At 33.4% G+C, this 24,500-nt stretch overlaps 1 protein-coding gene across 2 annotated transcripts in view; it reads right to left on the bottom strand.

Annotated features, from left to right (window-relative positions):
- The window catches only part of LOC105364195 (uncharacterized), a 131,848-nt gene that overhangs the window by 33,342 nt on the left and 74,006 nt on the right, over positions 1 to 24,500 (bottom strand). The gene's annotated exons all lie outside the window — the stretch shown is intronic.

The following is a 24,500-nucleotide window of genomic DNA, read 5'->3' on the forward strand; positions in this document are numbered from 1 at the left end:
CTCTCTCTCTCTCTCTCTCTCTCTCTCTCTCTTACACACACAAAACACACACACACACTCTCACACACACACACACACACACACAGTAACAGTCCCTCTCATTCGAATAATAATAACATATTTATTTACACAATTACTTTGGCTGAGAATTTTATTGGTTCAATTATTATTATTTTTATTTTTTTTTTATTCAACCCCTTCAAACTCAAAATCAAGAGGCTTAAGCAATCGTTTATCAGTAAATTTAAACGCGTTGTTCAATCATTTTTATTATTAATCTATATTAGATAATAGAAAAATGTCAATTCCTTTTACATCGTAGAATTTTCACAATAAACGTTATAGTAATATATATTGTTTTTAGTAGAGTTAATAGAATAGCGTTACAATTTGTAAAATTAGCGATAGATTTATTTCCAAACCATTAGCAATCTAAATATTTAAGATTAATGAATTCAATTGCTTTAGTAGACATTATTGTATTAACGATCGTTAAGACTTTGGCAATTTAATGGACAAAGTCCGTTCGATAAACAAGCATATTATTCAACTTAATACTACAAATAAACATAAGACAATTTTTTGTCCATTTGAATGATTTAGTTGAGTATTGAGTATTGACCATACATTAAGAAATGTTTAAATTTATGTTCAAACGAAAATTGGCAGCATGAAAGGGAATCGAATGAACATTCCGAACGTAAACGCAATTTATGGTTTGCCGGTCAGAATAAGTCAAGTACTATACAAATGTCAATATACGATGGAGATGAGAGAGAGAAAAAAAGGCATCCGAAATGCCAGCTAGTTCTTGGAAGCATTTCAAACTCTTATCATTAAAACGCGTGCTACGTGAGCGTGGAATTTCAGGATGAGGGACGTCGTAACATAATGGACATCATTACGTCAGGGCATATTGCAAGTCGTCGTACTTCGAGCTGTTCGTTCGCGCGCGCACAAGCACACAATGATAGGGAGAATGGGCGAGGTAGAATGGGAGAGAGAGACAGAGACAGAGAGAGCGAGAGAGAGAGAGAGAGAGAGAGTGAGAGAACGAGTGGCAGTGGCGAGGGAGAGGGGAGGAGCGCAATATAGAGCCCGATAGGATCCTCGTAAATCTCAGAAAGCCTGTCCCTGGCGTTCACTCTCTCTCTCTTTCTCAGACGAGTGCTCCATTCACGTTTAATGCTGGCATTGTAGGCAGCCGCGATTCGCGCACGCGCCCACACCTGCTTCTTTAGCCAACCTAGGGGGGGTGGGAGCGGCGTTGTACCTCTCTGGGTGTGCCGGTAGGCGTGTTTCCGTGCGAGAGAGCGAGAAGACGGATTTTAAATTCCTATTGGATTGCCACTAGAATCTGACATAATGAAGAATCTTCCGAACGAGCCGACACACGAACATCGACGTCGGAAAATCATGGATTGAGCTTCCTCGAAGGGAACTGCCCTTATTTACTGGCCATCCATTGTCCCAACGAGCATCTGTAACAAATACCGATGTCGAAGATCTTATCACGGCGCGTTGAAACGTCAATGATTAATGGGATTAAGATTTGTTTGCTTCGAGCGATTCGAAGTTTTCGTTGTTACCGCAGCATCACCTTCTCACCGATCTCTCTTCAACAATTTTTGTCGTTGTTTAGAGCTACCTAGTTAGACCTCCTTAGACCTTAATAGCTCTTTCGTTACGTATGCTCAAACGTCGGCAAAAAAGTGTCAATGATCGGTACCATTCGGGGCAATTTATCGGCTATGGGATAAGACACGATTCACTTTACTAATTATTCGTTTCAAGTGCATTACGATTGATGCAATTTAAGTAGTAAAGTTCCTCCCTTTAATATTGAAATTTAACATATTTCTTTATTTCTCATTGTGACACGCACTTTATTAGGAGAGTGACAATCGGTATTTTAGTTGTAATTGTTAGAAATTTGAACTGCTTTTAAATATTCAAATTTAATAAATTTGAATAGTGACACAATTTAAAAATAATAAACATTGAATAATTTATGTTTTAGCGGTAAGGCTTGATTTAAGGCTTATTTCAAAATTTTCAATCGATAAAAGTGATAACATCTCAATTCCAATGTTAATTTATTCATTGAGTAATAAAAATCTTTCCAATCGAGGAGGGACAATTAAAATAGTATATGTACAGGGACGTGGACGTGTGCGTCTAGGGACACGAGACCATATATTATAACACATCGGAATGAAATATTATTTCTCTATACGTGCGTAATTATAAACAAATGGTCTACATAAATAAGAGCTAATTTTTATAGGCAATAGAAGTAAATAATATAACTGTTATAATACATAATTTTTACTATTAATCACTTAAAGTACTCGAATTCAACTCAATAAAGTATACGCTCATTGTATTTATAATAACTCAATTACTAGCGAAGTCTCTCATATATCTTCATTATACATGAAATAAGAGAAGCTGATTTCAATTTCATGCCAGAAATATTCCATTTATAAAGGCGATAAATTATTCAATTTCAATATTTTCTACTAATAAAATTCACTAATACGTTAATCCTGTATAAGACATCTGCTTTGATCCCTCCATAATCTGTGGGAATCACGAAGGTTAAAGCAAAGAATCTTGCAAGTTAATTGGTATTTTTTATTATAAAAATATAAGATACTATCTGTAATAAATCTTTTTTAGCAATAACTTATTATATTTGTTTAGGATAGTAAATTACATGGAAGTATGGTTTTTTTTATTTTTTTTTTTATTTATTATTTTTTTTTTTTTTATTTTATTTTTTGTTGTTTTCTTTTTCTTTTTGTATTTTGTTTTTTTTCTTTTATTTTAGTTTATGATGCAGAAGAAGATATAGATGTAACATTTCTTTAAGCATTAACGATTTAATACTTTTCTGATCGCTGAATTATTGAAAAATATATTAAAAATTCATTATACGGAGGAATGACTCTGTTTATTTATTTATTTATTTATTTTTTTTTCTAACGCTATTAAAGAAATGTGCATCGATAATTTATGCTTTATCCTTTACTTTTCGAAAGGATGATTATTGTTCAAAGATTGATTGCACATCCTGAAAGTAGTAAAATTCCTAGACAATAATAATATCAGCGATAATTTGACTATTTTGACGCGCCTGAAATTGCAATTTGTCATTTTATTTCACTTCTTATGAATTCGATCGATCACGCCGATGCTCTTATACATCTTTCATTTAATCGGCCGATGCCTGTAACTGTCAATTACGTTAAATCGAACAAAATATGAAAGCTTAAAAAATAATGGCTCAAATGTAGCGCATGAGTGCGCTGCTTATTCGAGCAAAGGACGCGGACTTGAACAACCCATGAAGAAATTCCTGGAATCGTTTTGAAATCAGTTTCTTAAATTATGATAAATAAATGTAAAATAATTTATGATATTTGTCGGTTCTCGAGCAGAGTTTGCATGAGTTCCAAGTAACGCATTAAAGTGACTTTTAGCCGAAGTATTATCGCGTAACGAGCAGCTATAGATTCGTCTTTAACTGTTATAAAAACAAAATTGTACAAAATTTTAGATCAATTGTTAAACAACAACAACAAACCGAAACGAGTAGTGGGGAGGGGAGAGTGTGTGTGTGTTTGGGGGGGGGGGGAATTTAAGCAACCCGCTTTGTCTTTTAAACCTATAGTTGTCTGCAGATAGTCGCACAGCAGTTTGCGACAGCGGCACATCCACGAAAACAAGTAATTCCGCGGACAAACGTGAATATTATCCGTCTCAACCACAATGCCGAGTTACTCCTCCAGTGCAATGCAACTCTCCTCGTAATTCCATAAAACTCGAGAAAGCAATAAAGAAGCTCTAATTAAGAGCGCTGCCAAATTAGAGTCTCACGGTCAGAAGTTGGAAAAGCAACGGCATATCTCGCGTCTCGCAGCAACAAGTCGAATAAGAAAGAAAACAAACTCCCAAATAACATCCAACTGAGGTATCGCTGGTCAACATCATTCGCGCAACACCAGAAAGTCCGTTTCTCCGAATAATCAAGGCATCGGCCCCGTCATTCCATCCCCATAAAAATCTCAATTCCCGTTTCCTGGATTTTATGCGACGGAAGTGCACGGGGAGGGGCTGCATTAACAATACGTTATCCGGATGAGAAGAACAGAACGGCGAAGTAAACGCGGGGCGCGGACTAAGGAAGCAAAAAGGAGCACGAGGGGAACGACCATGACGACGATGTGGAGACGACTTTGCGGCGCGATCCTTCATCGAGATAAGCGACTCCCTCGTCTCGCCACTCTGTTATTATTTCATTAACGTTAATCGCCAAGTTAAATACCCGAGACGTAAAGAAATCAAGGCGAATCATATTGTACGTAAATGATACGTGACAATTCTCCGTCAAGCCGTGGCTCGCTATCATTTTTACCCCCCCCCCCCACCCGGCCGCGGGCCTGAAACACACTTTTAATCTCTCTCTACGCCTTCCCCCATACCCCATACCCCATCAGCCCTTCCAACTTACAACCCACCACCCGTATTTCATATAAATACGATCCGAAAAATCTTCTGTGTGCTCTCGAATGTACATAGTCATTAAAAGAAAAAAAAAAGACAAAAAGAAAAAAAAAAGAACAGAAAAAGAAAAAGTCGTTTGAAACGGATGGATTTAGGATACGCTGGGAGACGGGGCACGATTATAGCCAAATGGAATAATCCAGCCAACGGTTATTTTTCGTCAAGTTTCATTCAAAAAATTCAAATTCTTAAGCAAACTGAAGAGTATATTTGCATTTTTTATTTTACAAGCTTTGTGCATTTTATCATGTGAAATGTTTTTGTTGTAGTTAGTTGTAAGTTATGTTGCGTACTGAATAAAATTGCCGAAATATTCAAAAATGGATAAAAGAGACAGCAGGATTGCTGTCGAATTTTGTATATTCCTATTTTGAATACAAAATTTAGAAGAAATATTTGCATAAATTTGTTCGCGGCTGTAATAACAAGGATGTCTACAAAAAATCCTACTGGATGAAGTTTGAAATTATGTTTTACAAATGTCTACTTTGCGGAAACGGAAAAAAAGTCGAAGATCTGTAAAATGGTAGGAGCTGTTTTTGAAACAACATGCCAACAAAAAGCCAACAGCGATCAGCCTTGCGACGTTTGAAGTTTTACCTAATGAAGTCCTGTACCCTGTGTCACGGCCGTAAATCTGATACTAACTTTACCTACTAATCGATTGGCTAATCAATCGATTGGCTATTTGATATTTAAATGTATGCTGAGGGAGTTTTCCTACGACAATGGTGAAGTGGTCGATCGTTACGCGGGCGGCAAAATAGAAAAAGGAACGTCATAGCCCGGCCTCGTACAACAAGCATTCGCTTTTATAACAAGATACCAAGGCATATTATATAAAGTAGAACAAATACGATGTTGGGATTACACTGTTTTTCTTAATTTCTCGACAACACACTTAAAACATGATAGTCATCTTACGAAATCCGTAAGTAAGATAAAAAGAACGAAAGAATGAGAATAATGAGAGAGAGAGAGAGAGAGAGAGAGAGAGAGAGAGAGAGAGAGAGAGATAAAGAAAGAAAGAAAGAAAGAAAGAAAGAAGAAGAAGAAGAAAAAAAAAGAAAAGAACGAAGAATGACGAAGAGAAAGGGACGAGCCAAGAGTTTGCAAAAAGAAATTACACAATTCCGTGATTTAAAAGAGCCGAATGGACTTCAAACACCACTCGTAACGTTGACAGAACGTTACCTCCACCCTCCGATCCTTCGATTTTCGTGCATAATGCACCGAAATCCGCCGCAAAACAGGAATCCTTGCCGTGTTTGCGCGTCGTATATATGCAGAATGCTCGAGCCCAACAAAAAAAGGAAATCGCCTCTGATTGAGATATCTCCAAGCCCGTTCTTCTCCCAGCTCCGAAATTAACTCGTGAAGAATGAAATCTCCATTCTCGAATAACCTTCCGTCGACGGGCCTCACCGGGCAGCGGAGGGGAAGGGGGTCATTCATGAATTTATCTTGTACGCAAGCCGATGGCGGTAGCGCGACCGCACGCACGGAAACCTGATCCTCTGCAGTTTCGCGCAGACCAAGTGAGATAATTTGAACAACGGGTGGCGTGAGAGCGAGAGAGAAGGAGCGAACGAGTCGATGTCGTGCGGGGAACGGGGAACGGGGAACGGGGAACGGGGAACGGGGAACGGACGACCCCGGGGTCCGGGGAGACGAGGACAGCGGTTAGTGATATTCACTTATCTTTAATCAGTTATTGATGATTTCGGGAACCTGTATATAATGTACATTTCCGAAAGCTTATTCTTTTAATAATTTTTTATTCAAAGTTCAGTGAATGTATAAAATCACATTCTGGGCTACGTTGATTGTGCGCAAGTCATCATGAAAATGGTCACAACGATGTCTATGCAAGAACATTAATTCGCGTATTTTAATAATCGTAGCTGCGGAATGACCATTCTTATTCCAAAAAAATTGTCTTGTCGGTTGCGAGAAATTTATGGGAGGAAAAATTGTTCTTTTATAATCGTTGCAATAAGCTTAGCGTAAAACTTTAGGCAATAAGCTGTAAGCAACGTTCATTGCTTAATCGACACTCGATTATTCAATTAAGAGATAAAAAACAATCAATAAACAATAATAGAAATCGATTGGTCTTGCATTTTATATTTGTTGAATTTCTAAATTGCACGCTGCAGCTCTAAAGAAGATAATTTATGGCTGAATATTTTAGGTGTCAGATTGAATTTGAATGAGCAATGTAGTTTGCAGAAAATGTCAATTACATCGATATGAAATATAAAAATTTTAAATTTACCGATACGTCCGAGTTCTCAGGATTTCTTTATTGAAATTTTCCTTAGCCGTAATCGACAACTGTTCGTATTGCTCAATAAGTGTCGTATTTTTATAAGCCAGTATAAAGCATAAAGGGAAATCAGAATTTAAGTGCAATAGAGACAGTACAACAGATAAAATCCAGACTTTTTCATGCTTTAAAGTTGGAAATTTCGATAAAATAAATTAACAAATGCGCTAAATGAAAAAAATTACGTAGGCATGATTTTTAAAAAAATATTTTTGAAAAAAACAGTTAATATTTTGCTTTCTATTATCAATGATAGTGAACAAAATAGCGGCAATCGAATATACTTTTTTTCTCATTTCATTTTTTTTTTTTTTTTATTCACGAAAAATCTAGAATATTAAAGTTTTAAAAATCATTAGAATTGCAACAACTGAGGCATTAGTGACGGATTATAAATTACACAGTCATAGAAATCATAAGGTTTGATAAATAATTAGCTCACCAATAAATATAAATTATGTAATTATTCCATAGAATTTTTATGAAACGATGAGGTAAATAAATAAGCGTATCTCCCTCCCTATTGAAAATGTAAAATCCAACTCAAAGCTCAAAGTTAAAATTCAATTTGCCACAAGCCAGTAATTTTTCATTAACATTTTGTACAAAATGACCTCAATTAGTATGAATAAATATTTAATAATTAGCAATAGGTATTTATTTATTTATTTATCCACATAGTAAAACAGATGTTACGAATAATTACACAATTAAGAAGGTAAATAAATAAATAAGGTAATTAAATTTTGTTTGCGATCATGTAACTTTCTCGCTTTAGTAACATTAACAAAACACGAGTGACAAAATTACAATTATTTTAGACGCTAAAAATATTGAAGGGGGAACGGTTAAGATACAGGCGATGTTGTAGCTTAAGCGACTTTCTTAACTTTGAAGTTATTAAGTTTGCTATACATAACATGACAATTGTATGGGATAAAATCGAGCTTTAGTAATTGTTACTTTTTCTTATATTTATACGTTGAGCGATGAGATCATTAACTTTTATATGCATTCTCTGTCAATAGAAATTAATAATTTGTTGCAGACGATAATATTAAATGTGCTTTCTTAACATTTTCACAAACACAATTATCTTCTACATTAACGCGCTGTTGTATCATTTTGTTATTTTGTTCTCTCAATTTTTCAACATTTTAACATTTAATACGTTAAAACATTTAATATTCAAAGTATAGCAATAAAACTTTCTCTCTAATCTACTTTATTTTATTTATTATTTTTTTTCTTTTCAATATTTATTATTGCGATAAACTACGATGCTTATAATACATAAAATATAAAATCTGCCAAATGTCATAGTCGATCCTTTCACAATGTCACTATCCTGTAACATGCTCCTATCCGTATCACCTTTTTATCCTCAAAATTTCTTTCGCTATTTGCAAAATGCCATTAAACAGCTTGAAAAATGTATACGCGACATTTAATGAGGTCGGTAGGTCGGAATAAGGGATCGATTAATCACTTTGTACTTAAGTGTCTTGTCGATACGTACGAGCCTACGTTCACACTGAAGCAGAATATATATTATGTGCCCCCATGGATCGGCGGCGGCTCGTCTAATCGCGACGAATGTAGCCACCGTTGATCGATTAACCGGATCCTGATGCGAAAGATCCTGATAGCGTGGATGCTGATACCATGTCAATTGAAGTCCGCGCTTCGACTTTTATCACAAGCTTATCGGCGCTCACGAGCTTCGGGCATTCTTCGAAATACTTGCTTGATCGAGTAAATAAACATAAAAGTTGATTATGGAAAGGCGAATGATTTATAAATTACATTAAGAGGACCGATTGTTTTTCTTTCAATAATTAAATAGTAATATTTAAGAATCCTCCTCATAGGAACATTTTTCATGCATACATTAGACGATAATTTTCATATTTATTATTTACATTTTCTTTAATTTCGATTTATAATTATTTTCGTAAAAGCGTCTTTACTTTGTACGGACTTATCTAAGAATTTTTTTAGCTTATCCTTCTACGCATACTATACTAAGTTTTTCAAGAGTTCATATGAAAAATGAAAAATTGTACTTTCTTTTTTTCTTTTTTTATCCACATTAATATCAATGTCCTTAATAATGTCAAATTGAATTCGTGGGTTCACTAATTATTCATCAATTTTCTTATTGCGATTGATCAATAAAATTAACACTCAAAATTTCATGCATAAATATTTTTAATATCTCAACGGTTAAGAAGTAAGATGCAATTTTCAAAGGAATTGGTTTTGAATTTAAAATTCTTATAATACACATTTACCATATGATATTTACAATAGCACATTCTTCGTATAATATATAATTGTTTATAATGCTTTTGTAATTATCTAATATCATCCAAAATGGAAAAAAAAAAATCACCAATAATATGAAAAAAAAAAAAATATGAAAAAGCAAACTCTTCCTTCTGGTAATCGATACTAGAAAGATTTAGAGAAATCATTCCTATTTTGCCATATTCTACATTATGCCGGCCTCAACAATTATAATAAATTTCATTTATAATTTTCATTAATTTTTTAATTACATTTGTGTAAAATTTATAGAGTGGTGATAGTGAAATAAAATAGCAATTATATATGTCGAATAAACATAATCTCGAACAAATTACAATAATTCTTCTAAATTACTATATATATATATATGTTTATAAAAATGTTTAGAAATAATCATTTTTCTTTGAATTACTCATTTAATGTAAATATTCATAAATTTCTTCCGTTTCCTTTTAATAAATTCATGTAAATACTAAATACGATTGCCTTTAACGTAAATAATTTGCGCCTACGTGTGTGCGTGTGCGTGTGCGTGTGCTTTTATGCGTTACTTTAATCGAGATTTATTGGAACATTAAGATTTCGTTGACATATAATTAAAAACTTAATTGTAAATTATAATATTTTACCAATCAATAATTAAAATTCTTTTCATAAATTAAGTTGGTACATTAAGGAAGTTTAATTAATGCCAATATGCTGATTTCGTAATTTTCTGTATTAGGAAAACTAGAGATTTGTTTTTGTGAAAACTGCTTGAGCATATTAGTGTAAAAATTGCGAATAACTGGTTGGAAATACGAATTTTGAAAAGTCAACGAGGTAATATTATAATGTTTGTAATGTCTTTTTACTCATATTATTATTATTATCATCATTATTATTATTATTATTATTAGATTTAAATATAACTTTATTGATTTAATATGTTACTTTAATGTAAAATAATATTCTTCATATTATTATTCAAATTAACAATCCATTAACATTCTTTTCGTTTTATTTATTTATTTTATTTATTTATTTTATTATTTTTTATTATTTTTTATTATTTATTTTTTTTTTTTTTATTGTTGACGAAAGACATAATTTAAAAAAGGCAAATCTAGGTCAACATTTCGAATGGTTTTTGAATTAGACTTCTAAATAGGTCAAATGGCAATTATAAACAATATTAATAAAATTTAGCCTTACATAACGCATGTCTACTATTGCCAAGTTATCTTAACCACTTATACCGACTAGTGTTGATAAAATACTAAAATCAAAAATGTCAAGAAATGTAAATATAGAGGTAAAGAACACAGTATTGTTATTACTCTTTAACGAGTTGTCAAACGCTTTATTACTCTAACCGTAAATACGACAAAATAGAAATAAAAGAGAAGAAAAAGAATGAAAGAAAGAACGAAAAAAAAAAGCAATAATAAATGCACGAGTGCGATTAACATAAAAAGTAATACACCGCCAATTAATAATTAAGAATCGTATTGTGAGAATAAGGAATGTCACCTCGAAGGAGTAACAGGAACGGGAGAATTAAGCAGCTTAATCGTAAACAATTGCTCTATCTCAGTTGTACGGGTAATCCGAGCACGCGATTCTCACGATTCTGGTTGGTCAATCGAGCAACGATACGATAGGATTTATGGAAATCTTTACCGCGACACTCGACTCCTCTTTGCAAATACAGTAAAAACCCGCTCGGTGATGATAAAGAGATGCTCCGAGAGTAATTTGCATAAAGTGCCGGAAATGGACGAGACAAGTAGAGTGGGAGAGATGAAATATTTATTCGCCGCTCCCGTTCATCTTAATAAGAGATATGTACGAGTATATATTGCGGTCGGAGAGAAATTGTATATTGATCGGTAGTGGGTGTGGTGGTGATGGCGGTGGTGGCTGTGCTAGTGAGCGATATCATCCAATATTTTTCAAATTCAAATGGTTATCCGACATTGGCGGTCACGTCGTTCGTTAAAGTTGCCCTCGCCAGTGTCGGTGGCTATTTGTGCGAAAGTGTTACTCGCGCGAATCTATCCAGGATGTGCAGCACCGCGATGATTCTGATGCCGAGTTTTATGCGTACGGCGAATATCGTTGATAAGATTAATTGAAATTTCTTTGGTAATTTATGCCGGCGATATTGCCTATTTTCAATGTTTACAAATACGAGAGCGGGATTTCGCCTTGTCAGATATTCGTAATGTATGAACTACTCGATAAATTAACAGTTCATTTGATACGATAATATTTGTATCCATTTCTATTTTGAAACGAACTATATTTCAATTATCGTTAATTTAAAACGGAATGCCTCCTTGATTGTGTTAGGAAATTCAATCATTTTTAGACTCGAGACAAAATATATTGCGCGCGCTCGTGCGCATTTATCTATGTTAAATGGAATTATACTTTATCGATTATTAACTTTAAGAATGCAATATCAATAGTTAATACATAATGTAATGATTCAATTATTATGCGCGGTAGTTGCATTTTCGATTCCCCCGATGTCTAATTACTATTGAAAATACGATATCGATTCGTTTGTTTTTTTTAATAGCCGAATAACGAAACCGATAGATAGTCCGTGGGAATAATTAAAATTTAAATGAAAAAAAGAAAAAGAAAGAAAAAAAAACAGCTTTAAATCCGTTATACGTCAACTACGTGACACAGAAAGTTGAGCTCGACGGAGCTAAAAACCTATATAATACCAAAATAAGTAAATATAACGAGGTACGGGGAAATAAAGAGGAGCTGACGAATGCAAGGTATAATGCGTGGTAAAATCAAATATTTTCTCCGGATCGTAAAAACAATTTTTCAAATGCATTTGGCACATGAGAATGCAACATATATATATATATATATATATATATATATATGTATAAGGGAACGGCGACGCGTGGGATTCCGCACATTATATAGCACTGGTATTTTGTGCAAAGACGAGATAAGCCGAGGAGTATGGGATGGATTGTGGAGGAAAGTGTTAAACTGTTTGTAAAGCAAGTAAACGGGAAAAATAATAAAAGGAAAATTTTGTGTTTCTGAAGCTGGTGAGTTTTGAGGGACTAAAAGAACTTACTTTGAATGAATAAGCGATTAACGTTACGACGTCGTTATATCCTCTCAGTCATTATCATCGGCAATGTGTAATCTGCTCGATATTATAATGCATCCGAATATATCTTTGAATTGTTTTGTGACACTCGGCTACAGACTCAGCAACCGTTAAGATTTGCTTATTATTGTTTAGATTTAATTTCAGTCGTCTCTCATAACATATTCGACTATTAACACGATTCTCATTGTATTTTATAAAGTTTATATATATATATATATATATATGCACACACAAGATTAACTAAATTTAACTTTGGAGCTTTAACATTTATTTCATCAATAATTCATTGTTATTCATGTTAAGCCCGTAAACCAAAGTGAATTTCAACAAATCTTCATATTTACGTACAATAATAAATAATTATGTCTTACATGATGAATGTATTTACTTGTAAAGACATTGTGAGGTTTAATTTTAAAGTTCTTATGCAAAAGAAAGGTGAATTTACAATATTTTCCCGGTAGTAATGCACATTGTGTAAGTTAATACTTTCATATACATTAGTATTTAATTATATAATTACACAATTAATTGAAATTATACCTCCATTTATCATTACATTACAACCAATTGAATAGATTAAAAATTTCATTAAATTACAATTAACTATTTATTATGCATATTAACAACTCTTGATTTAATTTCTCTGTAATTACAACTGTAAATACAACTGGAATAATTCGTTGAATAGATAATTATAAAGAGAGTATTGAATATATTTATTTGCAAGTTTTACGATTTGCCTACTTAAGTGCCATTATAAGAAAGTATGACAGACAAAATATGATGTGAAAAAAAGAGATAAAGAGATAAAGGAGAAATAGAAAGATTGAATACTTATTATGATTATATGTTGAGAATATTTTATTATTTAATTTTTCTACTTTAATCACTTTAACGATTAAGTTTTCGACAAACTGTAAAACATATATGATATTTATGCATTATAATTATTTACCAGCATTGATAGTTTTTTTTTTTTTTTTTTTTTTTTTTTTTTTCATCTCTTATTAGATTGTATTTTATTGATTAAGGGATTACCGTAATCACATTGCACGTGTTTTTAAATATTAAAAAAAAAAAAAAAAAAAAAAAAAAAAAACTATACATTTAATTATCATTAAATCTAATAGAGTTTTTTTGCCTTATGATTTGAAAACTGATTCGAAAACACCTAGTTTTCGTTATATCTGACACAATGATAAAAAAAAAAAACAAATGTTCGATGGTATTTTGAGATATCAGAACTAGTTAACATTGTTCGATGTGATGTATGTAATATGAAAACGAGGAGTTTTTTTTTTGTTTTTGTTTTTTTCTTTCTTTCTATTTTTGTTGTTTATTAAAGGATTAGAAGATATTGGATACGCGATAACGCTATTAAAATTTATGAAATATTACAAAAGCTTTAAGTACTATTCCACAAGCAATTCAATAAACCATGAATTTCAATAAAATATAATATTTTAAAAATTCTTTTTTTTTATTATAAATTCGACGCCTATAAACTCATTAAAGTTTAAAGCGGATACGATGGATTTTTATTATTTCAAGCAATTCTACGCAAATTACAAGTAATGATTATGTATACATCAAAATAAATATTTTAATTCATAATTTGATTTTCGCTTATTAAATATAATACTTCTGACACATTTAAAAACTTTATGAATTATAGAAATAATTTTTTTAAATTTAAGTCCATGCAATATGAACGAATTAGTCGACATAGATTACGCGAAGAATACGAATATATAGAGCAATTCTTTAAAAATGACAATCCTCCTCATAGATTATTTGTTTATTAGTTCGTCGTCATCTATCATATGGGGTAAATATTGTAATCGTAAATAATGATTCTTCACGATTACTAAATGACAGACAAACATTCGATTCAGCTCTTGCAAAAACCTTCCCCAAGTCTTGATAAATAATATCACACGAGTTGGACTGTGAACAGCACATATAATTACAAGTGGCACGACTGTGTAACCCGTTCTTACGTATGAAATTAACTATTAATGAGCGCGTACACCTGCTCGTCAGAAATATAGGAAATCCAATGTACCACCATCGAGAAGAATGTCCTACGATCGATGCGGAAGGAGAATTATGCATGTAGGAGCGCGCGCACGTGTGTTTATGTATGAGAGGGAGAGAGATAGGAAGGAAAGGATATTAATTTAATCGGATCATTGCGGAAAGCAATGCCGATGATTACCTAATTAGGCCAAGGAGGAAGTTTAGAGGCTGGTGGTACATATGTATGTACACATTTTGTCCACCAATGATACCGACCAGTACTTTCAAATAAAATATATCGAGAATTAACTTATTGCAATGATATCGAATAACGGTCCACATATTGCAGGGAGAGCAAACAATTACGGGGAATGTATCTCGATTCGCGATAATTACGTATTACCTGAAATTTTATTTTACACTAACATCAGATTAATAATAAAATAAAACTTTACCTTACATACTATCGTATTGCGTACGATAATTTTGCCTTGTGTTCTTTAATGCGCGGTTTTTTTTTGTTTTTTTTTTGTTTTTTTTTGTTTTTTTTTTGTTTTTTTTGTTTTTTTTGTTTTTTGTTTTTGTTTTGTATTGCCTTTTCGATATATTATAATCATCGCGCAAAGGCAATATTAAAGCTGTACAAAGTGAAAAATAAACCGATAACAAAAATAATTCCTCGATTAATGCCGCTTAATATATAAAAAGCCTCCAAAGTTTTATATATTATTGTTATCCAGATATAATTATAAAAAATGTGTTATTATAGGCCAAAATTTTTGAAAACCGTCTTATTAATATTTTGCGAAATACTTTAGCGATCGTATCGTAGCCACGAATTTTTAACTTACCGACTAGTATAGATAAATATTTTATCTACTTAACAGTATAATAAACTTGAAACTTCACTCGACATCAGTAAAAGTCTACAAATGAAGCGAAACACGAAACTTATTGGTTTTAGTAAAACTCGTTTTTTTATCAAGATAATTTCAGATCTAAATTAACATGCGAATAAACGAGAGCTAATTTATGTTTAACATCGGTGAGGCGCTTTTTGTCCGAAGAAAACTTTAAGGATTAATATGGCGAGCCGGGGCTGGAGGCGGGGGAAGGATTACGATTTCCAATAAGCGCTCGTTCGTAACCGAAAAACAAGAGATCCGCTGGACAAAGTCTCGAGCCGCTCTGAGGCCCTCGAGAAGTTCCTTCTCCCGGGGTGCATCTCAGCATCGCCTGAACATCTCCATCCATCTCTCTCGCCCGAGGGCGTGAAAAAAGGGCGAGGCGAGGTGAGGGGGTGCATTCATGGGAGGCAGCTCGAGTTTAATAGATACGCTTACACGCGCGGCAACGAGGCCCACGAGTTAACAGCCTATTACCCCGGCTCCGTTTCACTTTTACAGCGAGTCCTCCGCACCTCCTCGTTACGCCTTGACGGCCGATTTAACAGCGCTACCTCGTCGACCCCGGCAAGTGGCCGCCGCCACGACTCACCATGAACGGGGCCCACTTGCGCGCAATTATCGGGCCCCCCGAGCGCCTAACGAACGCGCGAGGATGCACGCCGTTTCAAGGCCAATCCACCGAGACAAGCTTTTCCCTTTCTGCCACCTTCATTCGTCCCTTACTCGCGTTCGCTCGTTCGCGCCTTATCGCTCGTGAGCTCGTTCCTCTCACCCCCCCCCCCCCCCCCCCCCCCCCCCCCCCCCCCCCCCCCCCCCCCCCCCCCCCCCCCCGCCTTGCTCGCGCGTTCCACGGTTATGGGCGGGGCGGGATGGCATTAACGAAGGAGATGGAGTTGAGGAGGGTCGATACAGGAAAATAAAGTGACAATTCCGTCGCAACGAGCTCATGCTGTCCTTTGTCCTATCTTGCTTCCCTTATGCCCTACGAGACTATGAGACTATGGGCCGTCGAATGACGTGTCAATGGACACGTGGCGAAAAGTCATTTTAACATTAAGAATATTTTTATCGGGCCTGTCAAAAGGAATTTAATAAGACGAGCAGCGATTTATATAAGGCATAATCGGGCTTTTGGAGCCTCGGCAGCGTCGCATCGAACGCCGCAGCACGAAAGCGAATATTAATTTTGTTAACGCAATGCGCGAAAATTTATAAATATCGTTAATTCCGATAAAAGCAAAATAATTTATCGATCACATTATGCGAACAGTGTTTAAAAATCATTGCATAAAAGTGAAACTCAACTAGAATATTTCGCACTGCTTTAAAGATGTTTTCAGACCATCCAAGCGCCACATTTAAATAATTTATCGAATAACACTCGCAAGTTTTCTCGGCCTCATGAAGGAGGTAGGAAGCCGAAAGAGAAGGGGAAAAAAACGAATGGGGAAAAGAAAAAAAAAGCGAATAATAAATAAATAAAATAACTGGCGGATAGTCCAAAGTGCCTAGACAAAAAATCGAATTCTCGTGTACAATGCACATGGAGCGGTCCCGGAATATTCATGAAGGAATCCGCGAATTGGTCAGGTTTTCACTGGGCCTCCCAAGTTGCTGGATAAGATAGGAGGACGGGTCTCGACGGCGGAGAGGATGGAAAAAAAAAGAAAGAAAGAAAGAAAGAAAGAAAGAAAGAAAGAAAGAAAAGAAAAAAAAAACAAGAAAAAACAAGAAAAAGAAGCTGAAATGCGAAGAAGGAAAGATGCGACGACGGCGAGAGCGGGGGGAGAGAAAAAACGGGAGAAAAAGAAAAAAAAAGGAAAAAAAAAGAAAAAAAGGGAAAAAAAAGAAGAAAAAAAGAAAAGAGAAAGTCGGAGGATCGGAGGGACATTAGCGCGTGGGGCCAAGTGTCGGCCGCGATTTATAATGACGTCCTCGAGGCGAGGAGGATCTCCGCGCGTGATCCCTCGAGTGTCGGCGGGACATTAGCGCCTCATTGAATTCGTCCTTACGTGACATTGGTCTTAAGATAGGTCGGAAATCGCAGGGACCGTTATAGCTTGCACGAGCCTCCTCTCTTTCGCGAATTTTTCTTTGACAATTGCGTTAGGATCGGCCGAGCGTATTATTTGCCTCGCCGTTGTCCATTAATCGCCTCGATTGGAATCTCCGCATTGCCATCGGACGCGGAGGGCTGCGATTTATTTATCAACGGCAGCTCCTTCTTGGCCCTCGACTTTTACATTAAATATCCATTGTCGTGAATTGCCAAAAAAAAAAAAAAAACATTGAACGTGTATGCATCGAGCCCAGTGCGTTTGCATAATATTCTTCTTTTTGCTTGGTTATAGGAAAGCCGTAGCGAATATTATAATTAAATATCTCGAGGCATTAATTATCATTCGCCACTGATTAGTTAAGTAACCGGTTTTTTTTTTTTTTTCTTTTTTAAATATTATTTTAAACCAACTCCGTTACAGTACAATTAATAACGTAATTAAAAATCTATGATTTAATAGCTGGTGCGACATACATTTTATTGGCTGCGATTGACGATGGCGAATGGCCCTTTAACATTGCTCACGTTATTTATTAATTTTATTGTAATTTTTGTTTTGTTTTGTTGTCTTCATAAATTCGCGCGGGTATTTTAATTATAAAGTATACTTTGTCATTTTGAGTAATGTCAAATTTGACGGGAATTTTTATACTCACCGTTGCTATTATTAATAATTACTTGTGAACTTTGACTTGACTTTTGATTCTATTGAGAAGGTACCCATAAAAATTTTTAATACCGAAACATTTTTTCAGCTTCGAGTAGTCACTGCCGATGCTCATATTAAATATTTAATTAAATGTCCTGACGAATCTTGCCGGATAGAGCAGCTCAAACTAATCCTCAATCAATAAGCGCAATGCGAAAATCGAATTTTAAAAGAGTTGATATTAAATATGCATAAACGGCATTTGCCTCGAGGTACTTCAATTCTCATTCAATAATCCGAGTATTAATTGCAGTTTACATCAGGTTGATTCATAGCGCTTGGATCGGCGAATTAATTAGTAATTGTCATCAATGTTTTTACGATGATCGTTCGTAGATTATAGGTCGGGTTAGGCGTCTATCCGACATTTTGGCCAAAGCCTTGAGCTTTTGAATCGAATGAATCGGCAGCTTCAAGGGCTGGAAAATTCTGCAGCGAATCCTTTTCTTTTACATTGACATGATTTTGGAAACGAATTCACATACACCGACATAAATGACTAAATCGAGTCTAATTCTATGCTTAATACTCGCATCATCGTATTGTTAAGTGATAATTTTATCGTTTTCCCGGCGCATGGGGATCAGCACCTATCGTGATAATAAAAACTTTACGATGAGACGCAAATTTTGTATCCCGATATTTATTGGAAGAGAAGCATCATACGAGGTTTTCATTCGCGAAAGTTATAACCAAGTGTAGAATAAGAACAAGAACATCGAAAGAATTGATCGAGACAATGGCCGCATGTCCAAGCAATCTAGCATAAGAAAACCGATGAGATCAGCATACTTCCTGGTGTATTTTTCTCTTCGGTTGGCGACAATTCGATTTCAACTTATGCGACAGATCTATTATGTTCATGCAGTTTGGCATGTCTTTCCTGGCGACAAGAAGACTGAGAAGAAAAAAGGTCACTATCGATCGAAATTCGTCATAATAATTAAGAATCGTGAAACGAAACTTAAATAAATTAAATTAAATTTCATAGTATCTTTCGTCATTTGTATTAATATTTTTATGTTTTTTTCTTCTCTGTTTTATGTATATTTAATGTAAAGGCTATCAATTGTAAAAATTATAAGGGACATTGATTAAGAAAAAGGCTTGAATTTAATAAAATTACTATTGTTATTGATTAACTATTTATGGCAAAGTTTATAGTACAGTCGGTATGTCGATACGTTATTAACGCTAGAGAACTTGATTGTTATTAATCAAGTTTCAAACTCATACGAAGAAAATCTCTTATATCAATTATTCATCACATATTATACTTGAAACAAGTGCATATATCTATGCAACTGCATTTAATTGTCAGAGCGTATAGAAAAAGCAAATAGCTTATTTATTAACAAGTACGAGCTTTCCCTTTGTGATATTAATATTCCTTATTGAGATTTATTCTAGTAAGATACCGGTAGCAGCTAAGAAAATTTAATAAAATATTGACGTTTTTATTTGCCTGCAATTATTCCTACTGATTTACCAATAATAACTCATAAAATCTCTTCATGCAATTGCACAAATCGGTCAATTTATTAGCACGAATTGGTCTAATCGTAAGCTAAAAAATTCGTCGAATTATAATTCAATCTCTATGACCCTATATAAATATCTCTCTCTCTCTCTCTCTCTCTCTCTCTCATTCATTTTCACATTATTTTTCTCTAATTATTATTGAATTTTTTTTTTTGTATTTATAATGTAACGGTAGTTTGCCACTATTTAGTAATGTTTCGTCAATCTAATGAAAAATAAAATTTCCCGGATAATCCTATTAATTCATGTATATCTTAAATATAATTGAAGAATTGGAAAAATAATTAAGCTTCACTCCTTGTTTTAATCATCATCTAATATTAAAATTATAAAACTGATGTCTTGGAGATTGCATGAATAAATACGTATGATTTATTACTTTTAAAGTAATAGAGTACAAGAGTACATATATAATTACAGTTGTATTCTCAAAAAATATCAATTTTTATTAATAAATAACAGTAAATTTTATATATTTATTGTATTAATATAAGAATTTAGATAATATATTTCAAAAGTAAAATGCATTAAGCCACCATTGCATTATTAATACAAATAACACAATTTTCTTCTTCAATTAATGAAACTCTGGTTTAAAAATAAAAAATATATGTCATCAATTTTTTTTTCTATATTATGTAAAAAGTTTTAAAAATCATAAAAAATACTGCAGTTATTGAAAAAAATTTTTTTGAAATTATTTTATCTAATCTTTATAATATATAAATAAATACTACTACATTTCAGAATTTGCTCAACAACATATATAAAGTATTTATTTTTTCTACCTATATCAACTATATAACATACCATAACAAATTATTATTATATATATATATATTATCGATCAGTTAATAAGCTAAAAAATATATTGCAAATAATTGGTAAGAGAATCGAGTTTATTGATTTAACTAAGATGTTAAATACGATTACGAATCAATCATATTTGCAATAAATAAAAAGAAAAATTAAAAATCATGGATTATTTATTTCTAAAGCTTCAACAAGTATTAAAATGTTTAATATAAGATAATTGGAATATTGAGTATTTCCTAGATTATTATATAAATTAGCAAGTAGTGAAGTAATTATATTCCAAAACAAATGTACAACGCGATATATTCATATAAATATAGCTAAACGAAATGGAAAAGATTTTACATATTATTCTTTAAAAATAGTATCCATTTTTCCATACGAGATTAAAGGGATCTTTATATTAATAATATTCTTAAGGATTTTCAGGCGGGATTACGATGTATGTAATTTAATTTTATTTGCATTGTGCAATAAAATTTCAATATTAATTCCTTTAAGATTATTTTTTATAGAATACCTAATTATTTTTGTGTTATATTATCCGTATTCAATACATATTTATTCACACGCGCGCGCACGCGCGCACGCACGCACGCACGAACGCACGAACGCACGCACACACACAAAAAACACACACAAACGAATACATAATCAATTTGTTAAACATATATCGAGTCTGTTCGGCAATTGTAAATTTTCATTTTCAATCTTTTTTTCAATAGGTCTACAAAATGTGCAGATATTAGTTATTTCTATGCCTCATAATCTTAATATAATGAATTCACTTCATTAATAAAAGAGATAACGGGTATAATGAAGGAGTTAATTGTCAAATATGCACAAAATAAGCATGCTAATTTTAATCTCACATTTGCTAGTAAAAATTTAAGAGAGACAATAAATTAAGCATATATAATTTTATTAATTAATAATGTTGAAATTTTTATTAAATAATCTGGAAATTATAGGAAAGACTTATCTGAAATTATTGGTTAAAATAATGTCTTCTACATTATTAATTCCATGTATACAATGAGTTTTTAAAAAAGTGGTATGATATGTTGATCACAAAGGGAAAAAACAAAAACATACGAGATCTTTTATTCGCTAAATATGGGTGCGTGTGTGCGTATATGTGTGCGCGCGTGTGTTGTATATTTATATGGGACGAAGTGCGCGTTAAGCTATATAATGCATCAAGATGTGGATAAAAGGATTTTTAAAAGCAAGTACAAGTTGCTGCTCCCTCGTTTCGCATCTCTTGCTACCTTTATAAATTTCAATAAAATCGAAAGCAACATAAATACAATTAATTTATACGATATATTTGCATTGTGCCGAATCAATTTGCATGGAAATACAGAATTCCTCATGTTAGAAATAGTCAATAATTCTAAGGATATGACGTACTTGTGAAGGACAGAATTAAACAGACAGTGGGGAAAAATCATATTTACAAAGTCCATATTCAAGTTGCAAGTGACCGTACCCGCTAGTCAATGTGAGAGGGGGCAAGAGCGAGTGAGAGAGAGAGAGAGAGAGAGAGAGAGAGAGAGAGAGGCGGCTAGAGCAAGGGAAACGCGAGTTACGACTTTGCAATAAAGCGCGTCAAGGCGTGTGTAAATTAAAATAACAAGTACGCGGTAGTTAGTGCGGAAAAACACGAGTGAGCCTGGAAGGGTGGGAAGGAGGGATACGCACACGTACATATATATATATATATATATATATATATATATATATAGAGAGAGAGAGAGAGAGAGAGAGAGAGAGAGAGAGAGAGACAGAGAGACAGAGAGACAGAGATGCGACTAGAAGGGGAATGACGGCGTAAAAGTCGCACGGTGGTGGGGGCCCCCAACGGCGAAATGCGCGATTTCTCTCGCGAGAGGCGTGTTGCCGATATCCGCATCCCGCGAGGGCGACTGGTTATGCGGCCACCCCCACCCTCGCGAATAGTTCGATCGTTCCAACCAATCGATCGATCTTTCGACGCCTTCTCGCGCCGGCCTTTTTTCTACACTCGCTGCCGAGCTTTCAGGAGCGTCCGAGCGAGCGGCTTTCCAACGCCGTTTGCAAGAAGCACTTCCTGGGGACGACAACGGGGGCCTTCCTCACGCTCATGAGAATTTAATTCCGGGATCACGTGCTTTGCTCTCGACCGGTTTTTTCTATCGGCATTCATAAAATCGTCCATTGTTTTTACGATGGCTCTACACCAGGGAATTAATGAGCCAGGAGTAATAAATTTTACGAAAGCTTCGGAGCTTCGACTCTCCTTCTCCTTCTGCTTTTCCTCATTCATTTTATTCCTGCATTTATGGATGACACGTCGAAATTACGATACGTATGGACGTTGTAAAGCGACTCTGGTAAATACAAAAATCACGCTATGCTTGCAAATATGACTAGCAGCGTATGGGATACATAAACAGATTGTGTATGACCGTTGAATTAATTGTCAAAATTTGAAGTATTATTCATATTTTGGTTAGAAGTGCTTCTTTCTCTTCTCCGTGAATCAATCATTACAAAATAAAAAACCAAAACAAAAAACCAAAAAAAAAAAAAAAAAATAAAAAAAGAAAAAAATCTTATCTATAGCGTGGATATTTGACAATATTTGACAGAATTCATTAATCATTACAAGATAACTAACATGAATTTGGAACTCACCTGAAAGACAAAATAAATTAATAATAAAAATTTTATACTGTATATCATTAATATCCTTATTTTTTATATTAAAAATATTTAAATGAATTATATCTATTCATGAGTTACATATTTCACGAAACTTTTAGGGAATTCATAATGTTTTCCATTGGCCATGTTTGTCTGTCTTTTTTTTTCAATTTATAATTTAAATAAAGAAAAAACTTATTATTTTATTACCATTATTAGATGGCGATAATCGTCATTAAAATTTCTAGCGAATCGGTAAATCCAATTCAGTACAAATTACGTATTGTTGAATTTATAGTGAAATAAAAGTACACAATTAGCTTTTTAATGCCAAAAAAAAAATCAACGATTTTCATAATAAAGAGTATCGCAAATCTCCCCCTATTGCAAAAATATTCAAGAATAGTGTAAAATAATACAAATAATATTAGAATTTTAATATACGTCTTTATATTTCAATCGATTTGTAGAAAAAGAGAGAAGAAAAAAAAAAAAAAAGAAGAAGATATTTACATTATATAATAATATGCATAAGAATTTAATTTTTTTCTTCAAACAATTTATTAAGGAATAAAAAATGGGGATTGAGTAAAAATAATTTTCAATGATTTTTCCGCAAACAGATATTATTTAATAGATATTATTCGCATAAATATCTCTCCAGAACGGAAAAATATAATTTTCACAAATTTATATAATTTAATAAACATTTGCTTACAAATTACTATTTGGAAAACGATATATAAATATAAAACGAATGGTTCTTTACTTGAATAAGATAATTTTATAAGTTATTTACATTAAAAGATGTATGCATAATGTTTATTAATAAATACTCATTGGTAGAGATTTTTACTTATTAAAGTGCATTCATATATTTAGAAAATTAACTTAGTATACAAATTGCTTAATAAACGCTTTACGATAAGTGTATATTCGGGGTTAATTGAGGGGCAAAAGTAGCCTAGAAAGTTGTATTAATTAAACGTAAAGTCATTTTGGTGTGGAAATTTTTAGCTATTCGGCGTTTCATAATAAAATTAATAACTAACCACCGAGACTAAAAAACGTATTCTCATTAAATTCCTATTCTCTCTTTTCTCTCTCTCTCTCTCTCTCTCTCTCTCTCTCTCTCTCTCTCTCTCTCTCTCTTTTATTCTTAAACTCAAACGTACGCGCGCAACTTAACACGCTATTTGTAAAGGAAAGTACACACACACGGTTTTGTTCTTTTTCCGTTTTGAGCTCAAGTTGCCCTACATCCATTTTTAAGTATTCTGTCCTTCGACGATTGTATAGAGGAGAATTTTAATTCATATATAAATTAAATCACATTAACAATCTTGACAATATGTCAATCATAATAATACATTATTCCAAAACAATTTAATCATTGAAGTTAGCGCTTTAATACT

This window comes from Ceratosolen solmsi, unplaced genomic scaffold, assembly GCF_000503995.2.
Source record: "Ceratosolen solmsi marchali unplaced genomic scaffold, CerSol_1.0 scaffold43, whole genome shotgun sequence".
Lineage (NCBI taxonomy): Eukaryota > Metazoa > Arthropoda > Insecta > Hymenoptera > Agaonidae > Ceratosolen > Ceratosolen solmsi.